Source organism: Mustelus asterias, chromosome 10 (assembly GCF_964213995.1).
Source record: "Mustelus asterias chromosome 10, sMusAst1.hap1.1, whole genome shotgun sequence".
In the NCBI taxonomy this organism is placed as follows: Eukaryota; Metazoa; Chordata; class Chondrichthyes; order Carcharhiniformes; family Triakidae; genus Mustelus; species Mustelus asterias.
In genome coordinates, this window is record NC_135810.1 from 115,717,949 (window position 1) to 115,730,386 (window position 12,438).

At 46.3% G+C, this 12,438-nt stretch overlaps 1 pseudogene; it reads right to left on the bottom strand.

Annotated features, from left to right (window-relative positions):
• Positions 1-11,860: 11,860 nt before the first annotated feature.
• Positions 11,861-12,068, bottom strand: LOC144500134 (U2 spliceosomal RNA; annotated as a pseudogene).
• Positions 12,069-12,438: the final 370 nt, after the last annotated feature.

Sequence of the window (12,438 nt, forward strand, 5' to 3'; positions counted from 1 at the left end):
CAGAGTAAATGAGGGTTACGGGAATAGGGCCTGGGTGGGATTGTGGCCGCTGCACACTCGACGGGCCGAATGGCCTCCTTCTGCATTGTAGGGATTCTATGATTCTATGATAAAATAACTGGTAAGGAGATAATCTTAGAGGTGAAATGAGGAGACATTTCTTTATACAGAAGCTTCTTAAGGTTTGCAATGAAGTGATGACTCAGATAGTTTGGGAACTTCTAAAAAGTCATGTGGTTAAAGAAGACTGCTTTGTGGGGTTATGCGGAAAAGGCTGGGATTTGAAACTAAATTGGAAAACTCTGCCAGAGAACAGGCACAGCTCAAATGTTCTAGTCCTGTGCTGTAAGGTTATGTGATTGTCTGCGAGGCTGCCTGGGTTGTAGAAGGATTCACATCAGCAGAGCAAATCAAGCCATCACTGGAAACTTTGGCATGTTACAGACTGCGTGATGCGGAGAGGCAAGTGTTATTTCCCCGATACGGTTACAATGCGGAATAATCCTTTTAGTCAGAGGAATTTGAGGAATTTAAGCTGCTGTCGGTGGGAATTGACCATCTGCTGCTGGGAGCCTGGATTGGAGTTATTAAAATTCATACGTTCTTCACAAAAGGTTCCAGAATAAATCTCACAACATCCCACAAGAGCTCTGGCCATTGCTTCATACCAAGTAATGCTCAGCTGCGTAAATAAATTTGATCTCCCCTTCCCATGCTTTACCTATTGTCGAAATCATTTCGAGTAACCGTGGTCTTTCTGACACCTGGGTTAAGAAAACAGGAGATGCGTTCTGGGGTTTTGAGTTGCAGATTTAAAACAAAAATGTCGGACTAAATAATCATCTAAGTTGAGGAAAACTTTAGTCATCAACTTTAGTTGGGGCGACATGGTGGCATAGTGGTTAGCACTGCTGCCTCACAGCGCCAGGGTCCTAGGTTCAATTGTGGCCTTGAGTCACTGTCTATGTGGAGTTTGCATTTTCTCCCCGTGTCTGTGTGGGTTTCCTGCGGGTGCTCCAGTTTCCTCTCACAGTTCAAAGATGTGCAGGCTAGGTTGATTGACTATGCTAAATTGACTAATGTTAGGAGGATTAGCAGAGTAAATGCATGGAGTTGCGGGAATAGGGCCTGGGTGGGATTGTGGTCAGTGCAGACTCAATGGGCCAAATGGCCTCCTTCTGTACTGTAGGGATTCTATGATCTGCTAATATCACTTTCACTTTTACACTTTCCTCAGGTTCAAACACTTTATTTTCCCTTCTACTCCTAAATCCACTACCCCAGCTCTTTATTCTACTTTTTAAAAAAAATTATTTTCATTCTACTTTCTTTTAAATTGTCACAAATCTTTGACATCAAATCACACAATCTTCCTCACGTCACGTCTGGAATCAGCACTGAGCCAGCCATTCGCGCCGCTGGGATTTTCTGGTCCCGCTGCGGGGAACGGAGATTTGAATGAGAGGCAAATTCTCCACCCTTGCTGCAACGGAGTATGAATGGCCAGTAAGATCACGCTTCTTGTATTTGTCTAAGGTGCTACGGTGGCACAGTGGTTAACACTGCTGCCTCACTGTGCCAGGGACCCGGGTTCGCGAATTCCTGGCTTGGGCCACTGTCTGTGTGGAGTCTGCACATTCACCCCGTGTCTGCGTGGGTTTCCTCCGGGTTTCCATCCTCAGTCTGAAAGGCGTGCTGGTTAGGTGCATTGGCCGTGCTAAATTCTCCTTCAGTGTAGGGAGCAGGTGCCAGAGTGTGGCGACTAGGGGATTTTCACAGTAACTTCATTGAAGAGTTAATGTAAGCCTACTTGTGACACTAATAAAAAAACTTTAAAACTTTTTTGTAACTTTCAAATCTTTCTGTTTTCTTTTTCTGAGAGACCAAAAGAATCATCACAGCACAGTCTTGCGCTTGTTCCTTCATTCTCAGCTTAAGGAGGAACAACCAAACAGCCAGAGAGAATAAAGTATTATTTGTTTCCCAAGACATGGACTGAAAAATACCAGTCAGCTATTTTGGATTAGTTTGCCACTGAGGGGGCAATGCAGAAAAGAAGGCAGTTGGCATTGAGGGTACACCAACGCTATACAAGATGGCAGGAAGCAATGGGAAGGCACATTTATTTGTTTGCATTGAAGCGTCTTGATGATTGATAGGATGGCTGGGCGGCACAGTGGCACAGTGGTTAGCACTGCTGCCTCACAGCGCCAGTGACCCAATTCCGGCCTTGGGTGACTATCTCTGTGGAGTCTGCACGTTCTCCCCGTTTCTGCGTGAGTTTCCTCCGGGTGCTCCGGTTTCCTCCCATAGTCTAAAAGTGTACAAGTTAGGTTGATTGGCCATGATAAATTGCCCCTTAGCATCAGGGGATTAGAAGGGTAAATGTGTGGGATTACAGGGATAGGGCATGGGGGGAATTGTGGTTGGTACAATCTCGATGGGCCGAATGGCCTCCTTCTGCATTGTTGGGATTCAATGATTCTCTGGCTGTTCGCGCCGGCGGGATTATCCGGCAGTGCGCCCCTGCACCCCTGCCCGCATGTTCCTCACCAGCGTGGGGTGATGCCAATGCGAATTCTCATTGACAACGGCAGAACCAGAGAATCTCGCCTCTAGCAAACAACACGCCACCTCCTACCGGCAGGAAACATGCGGTTGGGAGGTTGGAGAATCTCACCCGACTTGTTTGGAATGATATGTAATGCTCTCCAGATCTGTCAAGGCAGCTGAGGCATGCCTTCAGAATCATTGAGATCAACTTGATTGAGGTGTGGGTGGCACCGTGAGTGTCTCTGTCTGAGAATGAATAGAAAGGAAAGTCAGCCAAATCACGAAGATGAGTGGGAAAGTGAATTGCGTGGAGGAAGCGGAAGGTCTGCAGAGAGATTTGAATAGGCTGTGAGTGGGCGAGGATCTGGCAGATGGAGTATAACGTTGGCAAATGCGAGGTTATTCACTTTGGAAGAAATAATAGCAAATTGGATTATTATTTAAATGGAAAAAAATTACAACATGCTACTGTGCAAAAGGGACCTGGGGGTCCTTGTGCATGAGTTGTAAAAACTCAGTCTGCAAGTACAACAGGTGATCAAGAAGGCAAATGGGATGTTGGCATTTATCGCGAGAGGAATAGAATATAAAAGCAGAGAAATCTTGCTGCATCTGTACAGGGCATTGGTGAGGCCGCAGCTGGAATACTGTGTGCAGTTTTGGTCCCCTTACTTGCGAAAGGATATATTGGCCTTGGAGGGAGTGCAGAGAAGGTTCACCAGGTTGATACCGGAGATGAGGGGTGTAGATTATGAGGAGAGATTGAGCAGATTAGGTTTGTATTCGTTGGAGTTTAGAAGGCTGAGGGGTGATCTTATAGAGGCATATAAGATAATGAAGGGGCTGGATAGGGTAGAAGTGGAGAGATTCTTTCCACTTGGAAAAGAAACCAGAAACCAGGGCACAGCCTCAAAATATAGGGGGGTCAGTTTAGGACAGAGTTGAGGAGGAACTTCTTCTCTCAGAGGGTGGTGAATCTCTGGAATTCTCTGCCCACTGAAGTGGTGGAGGCTACCTCGTTGAATATGTTTAAGTCACGGATAGATGGATTTCTGATCGGTAGGGGAATTAGGGGTTATGGGGAGCAGGCGGGTAAGTGAACTGATCCACTTCAGATCAGCCATGATCTTATTGAATGGCGGGGCAGGCTCGAGGGGCTAGATGGCCTACTCCTGCTCCCATTTCTTATGTTCTTATGAACCGGTGCCATGGGTAGCAATCCTGACCTCGTGTCTTTCTATAACCAATGGGACTGGTCCAAAAGGAAGTTGCTAAAAGCTGTCTGGATTGCGTACATTGCATAGAATTGCATAGGGAAATTTCTTGACACAGAGAATGGTCAGAAGGTGGAGATCGCTACCATACGGAATGCATTAATACCTCTTTGGGGAGTAGTTAAAGTCAGATATATGAGAGAAGACAAAAATGTGCTAAAACTTATATGAATTGCTGGAAGCAGTTCTGAGAGTGAGTCTGCAGCCCACCCACACAGCACAGATACACAGAAGAGAGGGTATGGCACGTGCAAGACATGTCTCCATGACACGGATGCCATGCATGTACAGCAGATGATACCTTGAATCACTTGGGGTAGTGGGGGCAAATCAAAACATTTCAGGGGAAACTCGATAAGCTTTTTTTTAATTCATTGGGTGGGGACGCCACTGGCTGGGCCTGCATTTATTGCACATCCCTAATTACCCTTGAACTGAGTGGCTTGCTGGGCCATTTCAGAGGACAGCAAAGAGTCAACCACATTGTTTATTTATTTTTAAGTTTATGTATTAGTGTCACAAGCACGCTTCATTAACACTGCAATGAAGTCACTGCAAAAATCCCCTAGTCGCCACACTCTGGCACCTGTTCGGGTACACTGAGGGAGAATTTAGCATGGCCAATCCACCTAACCAGCACGTCTTTCGGACTGTGGGAGGAAACCGGAGCACCCGGAGGAAACCCGCGCAGACATGGGGAGAACGTGCAGACTCCGCACAGACAGTGACCCAAGCCAGGAATCGAACCCAGCTCCCTGGTGCTGTGAGGCAGCAGTGCTAACCACTGTGCCACCGTGCCACCCCCATGATTGTTTTACAACAATCAACAATGATTTCATGGCCATCATTAGACTTTTTGTGGCAGGTAGGTCGTGCCTTACTAACCTTATTGAGTTTTTTGAGAAAGTGACCAAGGAGGTGGATGGGGGCAAGGCAGTGGACGTGGTATATATGGATTTTAGTAAGGCGTTTGATAAGGTTCACCATGGTAGGCTTCTGCAGAAAATGCAGATGTATGGGATTGGGGGTGATCTAGGAAATTGGATCAGGAATTGGCTAGCGGATAGGAAACAGAGGGTGGTGGTTGATAGTAAATATTCATCATGGAGTGCGGTTACAAGTGGTGTACCTCAGGGATCTGTTTTGGGGCCACTGCTGTTTGTAATATTTATTAATGATCTGGATGAGGGTATAGTTGGGTGGATTAGCAAATTTGCTGATGACACCAAAGTCGGTGGTGTGGTAGACAGTGAGGAAGGGTGTCGTAGTTTGCAGGAAGACTTAGACAGGTTGCAAAGTTGGGCCGAGAGGTGGCGGATGGAGTTTAATGCGGAGAAGTGTGAGGTAATTCACTTTGGTAGGAATAACAGATGTGTTGAGTATAGGGCTAACGGGAGGACTTTGAATAGTGTGGAGGAGCAGAGGGATCTAGGTGTATGTGTGCATAGATCCCTGAAAGTTGGGAATCAAGTAGATAAGGTTGTTAAGAAGGCATATGGTGTCTTGGCGTTTATTGGTAGGGGGATTGAATTTAGGAGTCGTAGCGTTATGTTGCAACTGTACACAACTCTGGTGCGGCCGCACTTGGAGTACTGTGTGCAGTTCTGGTCCCCACATTACAGGAAGGATGTGGAGGCTTTGGAGAGGGTGCAGAGGAGGTTTACCAGGATGTTGCCTGGTATGGAGGGGAGATCCTATGAGGAGAGGCTGAGGGATTTGGGATTGTTTTCGCTGGAAAGGCGGCGGCTAAGAGGGGATCTTATTGAAACATATAAGATGATTAGAGGTTTAGATAGGGTGGATAGTGATAGCCTTTTTCCTCTGATGGAGAAATCCAGCACGAGGGGGCATGGCTTTAAATTGAGGGGGGGTAGTTATAGAACCGATGTCAGGGGTAGGTTCTTTACCCAGAGGGTGGTGAGGGATTGGAATGCCCTGCCAGCATCAGTAGTAAATGCGCCTAGTTTGGGGGCGTTTAAGAGATCCGTAGATAGGTTCATGGACGAAAAGAAATTGGTTTAGGTTGGAGGGTCACAGTTTTTTTTTTTAACTGGTCGGTGCAACATCGTGGGCCGAAGGGCCTGTTCTGCGCTGTAATGTTCTATGTTCTATGTTCTATGTTCTATTTTAATTCCAGATTTTAAACAATTGAATTCAAATTCAAGTTTCACTATCTGCTGTGTGGGATTTGAATCCAGGTCTCCAGCGCATTGCCCTGGGTCTCTGGATTCCTAATCCAGTGATGATGAAACTGCATCTCTGCCACCCCATAGGTACATGAGGGAGGAAGGAAGAGAAGGACAGTTGAATGAGTTGGATGGTGGTGGAGAAGGTTTGTGCGGATTTTAAACAGCAGCAGAGGCCAATGGGACCAAATGGCCTGTTTCTGCATTGTAAAATTCGAAGGGGGTAAAATGGGTGGCACGGTGGCACAGCGGTTAGCACTACTGCCTCACAGCACCAGGGACCCGGGTTCGATTCTCGGCTTGGGTCACTGTCTGTGTGGAGTTTGCACATTCTCCCCGTGTCTGCGTGGGTTTCCTCCGGGTGCTCTGGTTTCCTCCCACAGTCCAAAGATGTGTGAGTTCGGTGGATTGGCCATGTAAATTGCTCCTTAGTGTCCCAGGATGCGTAGGTTAGAGGGATTAGTGGGATAAATATGTGGGTTTGTGGGGATAGGGCCTGGGGTGGGATTGTTGCCAGTGCAGGCCCGATGGGCCGAATGACCTCCTTCTGCACTGTAGGGATTCGATGATTCTATGTCACTTGAGGGCAACCCCCCAATGCTCGTGATATCATCTCAGCTCTTAGTTCTATATTCTGTTGGTATTCATTTCCATTCAGGCTGGGTGTACAAAGGATGGAAGATTGCCTGTTGATTGTTGAATTTTTTCTGCTACATAATGCCAAGCGTGTGTACTGGGGTTCAGATTTCACACCAGCTGGACACTGAACGAAGGAAATGCTTTCCTGCCACAAAGCTGGCATCTTTCCCTAATTGGGGCACAAGTGGCAACGTGAGAGCATGTTGCACCTGCCCGTGAACGCTCATTGACCTCATTGACCTCAGTCTTTGCAAAAATGCAACTCAGTCGAACAGCACACCTGCTCAATACACCACTCACCAAATGGTGAGTTTAAAGTTTATTTATTAAAGTAGGCTTACATTAACACTGCAATGAAGTTACTGTGAAAATCCCCTAGTCGCCACACTCCGGCGCCTGTTCGGATACACTGAGGGAGAATTTAGCATGGCCAATGCACCTAACCATCTTTCGGACTGTGGGAGAAACCGGAGCACCCGGAGGAAACCCACGCAGACACGGGGAGAACGTGCAGACTCCGCACTGTGACTCAAACTGGGAATTGAACGCATGTCCCTGGTGCTGTGAGGCAGCAGTGCCAACCACTGTGCCACGGTGCCACCCATTGCACATGTCTGCTGATACAGCCTCAAAGGAGCTTGTTGCCCTCTAATTGAACATCATGGTGACTCATTGACCCTGGCACACTTCTGGCAGATTCGATGGGGGTGGGCAAAGGGGGCCTGAGGGTCAAAAGGCAAGCAGATGACAAAACCCAGTTATCACCTTGATGGAGAAGCCCCTTCCTCTGGTGACTAAGGGGCCCAGAATTCCTGCACAGCCCATCCTCACCCTCACTCACCATAACAGGAATGTCACGGACCATTGTCTCCTGTGGTCAGTGTACCAAGGTGAAATCTAATTGAAAATAAGTATCTCCAAGACCAATGCTGAACCTGTTAAGGTGCAGAAAAACCCCAAGTTGGAGTAGCGACGTTTTAACTGTCTAAAAGGAGAGACACATAAAAAGAGAGACACATGTGCATCTCCACATCATAAAAAGAGAGACATATAAGTACATCTTCGTCAATTGTTCCGCCTGGTAGTTGCTACCTAGCAACCAGCGAGAGGGCCCACAGGGATTAGAGAATGGAATTCTGCTGATGATCATCTTTGCCAATCAGGAAAGTTGGCACTGGGATTCTGACGGGTAAGGAATTGGCACTCAGTCTCTCTCTGCTCCATTTTCCACCTCTGTTCACATCGAATCTGCCACAAAAGCAGGCAGTGAACAGGAGGAAGGTGTAGGTGCATATGTAAAAGAGAGACTTGTATTTATTCAATCACGGCCTCAGCATTTTGCTCTTCACAGGACTTTCAAAATGCAGCCGCTGTTGTAATGCAAGAAACGCGGCAGCCGCTCTGTGCACAGCAAGATCCCAAAAATGGCACTGTGACAATGACCGGGTTTTTGTGACGTTGACTGAGGGATGAACATTGGCCAGGGCGCCAGGGACAATTACTCTGTTCTTTAAGAGTGATCTGTAATATTTTACACGCCCGAGGGGAAAAACCTCAGATTAATGGCCCATCCAAAAGATACTCTGAGGACAGTTCATAAGTTCATCAATTCATAAGATATAGGAACAGAATTCGGCCCATCGAGTCTGCTCTACCATTCGATCATGGCTGATATGCTTCTCATCCCCATTTTCCTGCCTTCTCCCCTTAACCCTTCGACCCATTACCAATTAAAAATCTGTCTAACTCCTCCTTAAATGTACTCACTGTCCCAGCATCCACTGCACTTTGGGGTAGCGAATTCCACAGATTTGCAACCCTTTGGAAAAAATATCTTCTCCTGGACTCTGTTTTAAATTTGCTACCCCTTATCCTAAGACGATGATCTCTCGTCCCGGAATGCCCCACAAGAGGAAGTATCCGCTCCACGTCTACTTTATCCATTCCTTTTATCATCTTGTATACCTCAATTTGATCTCCCCTCATTCTTCTAAACTTCAGAGTGTACAGGCCTAGACTGTTCAATCTCTCTTCATACGACAAACCCCTCATCTCTGGAATCAACCTAGTGAACCTCCTCTGAACTGCCTCCAATGCCACTACAACTTTCCTCAAATAAGGGGACCAAAACTGTGCAAAATACTCCAGGTGTGGCCTCACAATGCATCTCACCAACGCAGCACGTCAACATTGTGACTGAGTTATCCAATTCAAGCTCCTGATTTACAATTCTTTTGGCATTCCCGTGATGAGCGTGGTGAACATCTGGACAGTGATTTGTTGAAAGGTTGCATCGGCCGAGATGGCTCGGTTAGCATTCATGTCAAGAGGGCTAGAATACAAGAGCAGGGATGTACTTCTGAGGCTGTATAAGGCTCTGGTCAGACCCCATTTGGAGTATTGTGAGCAGTTTTGGGCCCATATCTAAGGAAGGATGTGCTGGCCTTGGAAAGGGTCCAAAGGAGGTTCACAAGAATGATCCCTGAAATGAAGAGCTTGTCGTATGAGGAACGTTTGAGGACTTTGGGTCTGTACTTGTTGGAGTTTAGAAGGATGAGAGGGGATCTTATTGAAACTTACAGGATACTGCGAGGCCTGGATAGAGTGGACGTGGAGAGGATGTTTCCACTAGTAGGAAAAACTAGAACCAGAGGGCACAACCTCAGGTTAAAGGGACGATCCTTTAAAACAGAGATGAGGAGGAATTTCTTCAACCAGAGAGTGGTGAATCTGTGGAACTCTTTGCCGTGGAAGGCTGTGGAAGCCAGGTCATTGAGTGTCTTTAAGACAGAGATAGATAAGTTCTTGATTAAGTTCTTCATAATCTAAGTGAGTGGGCGAGGGTCTGGCAGATGGAGTACAATGTTGGTAAGTGTGAGGTCATCCATTTTGGTAGGAATAACAGCAAAATGGATTGTTATTTAAATGGTAAAAAATTGCAGCATGCTGCTGTGCAGAGGGACCTGGGTGTCCTTGTGCAGGAATCTCAAGGAGTTGGTTTGCAGGTGCAGCAGGTAATTAAGAAGGCAAATGGAATTTTTTCCTTCATTGCTAGAGGGATGGAGTTTAAAAACAACGAGGTTATGTTGCAGCTGTATAAGGTGCTGGTGAGGCCACATTTGGAGTACTGTGTATAGTTTTGGTCTCCTTACTTGAGAAAGGATATACTGGCACTGGAAAAGGTGCAGAGGAGATTAACTAGGTTGATTCCAGAGTTGAGAGGGTTGGCTTATGAGGAGAGACTGAGTAGACTGGGGTTATACTCATTGGAATTCAGAACAATGAGGGGAGATCTTATAGAAACATATAAGATTATGAAGGGAATAGATAAGATAGAAGCAGGGAAGTTTTTTCCACTGGCGGGTGAAACTAGAACTAGGGGGCATAGCCTCAAAATAAGGGGAAGCAGATTTAGGACTGAGTTGAGGAGGAACTTCTTCACACAAAGGGTTGTGAATCTGTGGAATCCCCTGCCCAGTGAAGCAGTTGAGACTACCTCATTGAATGTTTTTAAGGCAAGGATAGATACATTTTTGAACAGTAAAGGAATTAAGGGTTATGGTGAGCGGGCGGGTAAGTGGAGCTGAGTCCACAAAAAGATCAGCCATGATCTTATTGAATGGCGGAGCAGGCTCGAGGGGCCAGATGGCCTATTCCTGCTCCTAGTTCTTATGTTCTTATATTCTTATAAGGGGATCAGGGGTTATGGGGAAAAGACAGGAGAATGGGGATGAGAAAAATATCAGCTATGATTGAATGGCAGAGCAGACTTGATGGGCCGAGTGGCCTAATTCTGCTTCTATGTCTTATGGTCTTATGGTTGGTGAGTAAACCCCCCTTACTGAGTAAGGGGGGTTTACTCAGTAAGGTTTACTGAGTATGATTGGTGAGTAAACCCCCGCACTGAGCCATATAGAGTTAAGGGGTTTGAGGTTTGTCTCCTGCCCCATGCCAAGTCGGCTGATCTCAGCTTGTATTTTGTGTTCGACAACTGGCTTCAATACATGGAAGGGTTCCCAGTCATAATCACCACCCAGTGCCCCCCTGCTGGATAAATAAATGAACGCAGATGTCGGGGGAGGGCACGATTGGCCACGAGCCTCACAGTCTAGGCTCACGCATGTGGAATTATGTCTTGAGTGATGTACCAGAAATTGTCTGACACCTGGAAACCATCAGTCTGTGGGGTTGTTTGTTAACCTGTCATCCGTGCACAGATCAAAATGGAAACGGTTACTCCCTATCACCAAAAGACAATCAGTTTAAAGCCAGAGTGACTGGGAGAAAATTGATCCTGACGTCTTCAAACAAGGGAACAAAAATTATTACCCAAAAATACTGACATTATATGAATCATAAAAGAGAGAGACAATCTGACAATCTTATCATTCGTCTCTACTGGGATATAAGAGCAAAGAACAAAGAGCAAAGAAAATTACAGGCCCTTCGGCCCTCCAAGCTTGCACCGACAATGCTGCCTGACTGAACTAAAACCCCCTACCTTTCTGGGGACCATATCCATCTATTCCTTCCTATTCATGTATTTGTCAAGATGCCCGTTAAAAGTCACTATCGTATCTGCTTCCACTACCTTCCCTGCCAGCGAGTTCCAGGCACCCACCACCCTCTGTGTAAAAAACCTGCCTCGTACATCTCCTTTAAACCTTGCCCCTCGCACCTTAAACCTATGCCCTTCCATCTTGGGAAAAAGCTTTTGACTACCCACTCTGTCCATGCCCCTCATAATCTTGTAGACTTCTATCAGCTCGCCCCTCAACCTCCATCGTTCCAGTGAGAACAAACCAAGCTTCTCCTCATAGCTAATGCCCTCCATACCAGGCAACATCCTGGTAAATCTTTTCTGTACCCTCTCCAAAGCCTCCACATCCTTCTGGTAGTGTGGCGACCAGAATTGAGCACGACATTCCAAGTGTGGCCTCACTAAGGTTCTATAAACCTGCAACATCACTTGCCAATTTATAAACACAATGCCCTGGCTGATGAAGGCAAGCATGCTGTATGCTTTCTTAACTATAGTCTGCTACGACCTAAGAAGCACATCATACGAAAAGCTGGTAAGAGACGGAGGGCCATAACTTCCTCAAAGTAGCAATCAGTGTTGGATTGCCACTCTGCACCCACTTACCTGTGCCATATTTTTTCCGTGGCTGTCTTGCCTGCCTTTCCTGACTCAGGTCTTTATTTTTAAAATGCTACTTCGTCCTTAAAGTTACAAAGGCAATGTGCAGAGTGGACAGGGCAAGCCCTTATTCCATCTCCTTGCTTGCTCCAAAAAACAATTCAAATTGAATCCAATTCATGGTCCCCACGAGAGACAAACAAGATTCTAAAGGCATTACACCTGTTCTTGAACTTGATCTGACACTTGATCTTAGCCAAAAAGCTGAGGACCTGACTCAGTGACTCAGGTCGGAAAAGACAAGGGGAGTGCAGGGATCATTGTAGCTCAGTGTTGAACTTGAAGAGTCAGAGTGAAGGAGGACATGCCCCCTTTTTACTGCACTTGCTGCTGTTGATTTTCTCAAGATGGCGTCAGAGCGAGGCGATTTCTTGCAAGCTGTGCCCAGCATGCCTTTTAATTCTATCTTTTACTCTCTAGTTCTAGGCTTCTGAAACTTCATTTTGATTTGATTAATTATTGTCACATGTATAAACAGTGAAAAATATTGTTTCTTGCGTGCTATACAGACAAAACATACCGTTCATAGAGAAGGAAACGAGAGAGTGCAGAATGTAGTGTTACAGTCATAGCTAGGGTATAGAGA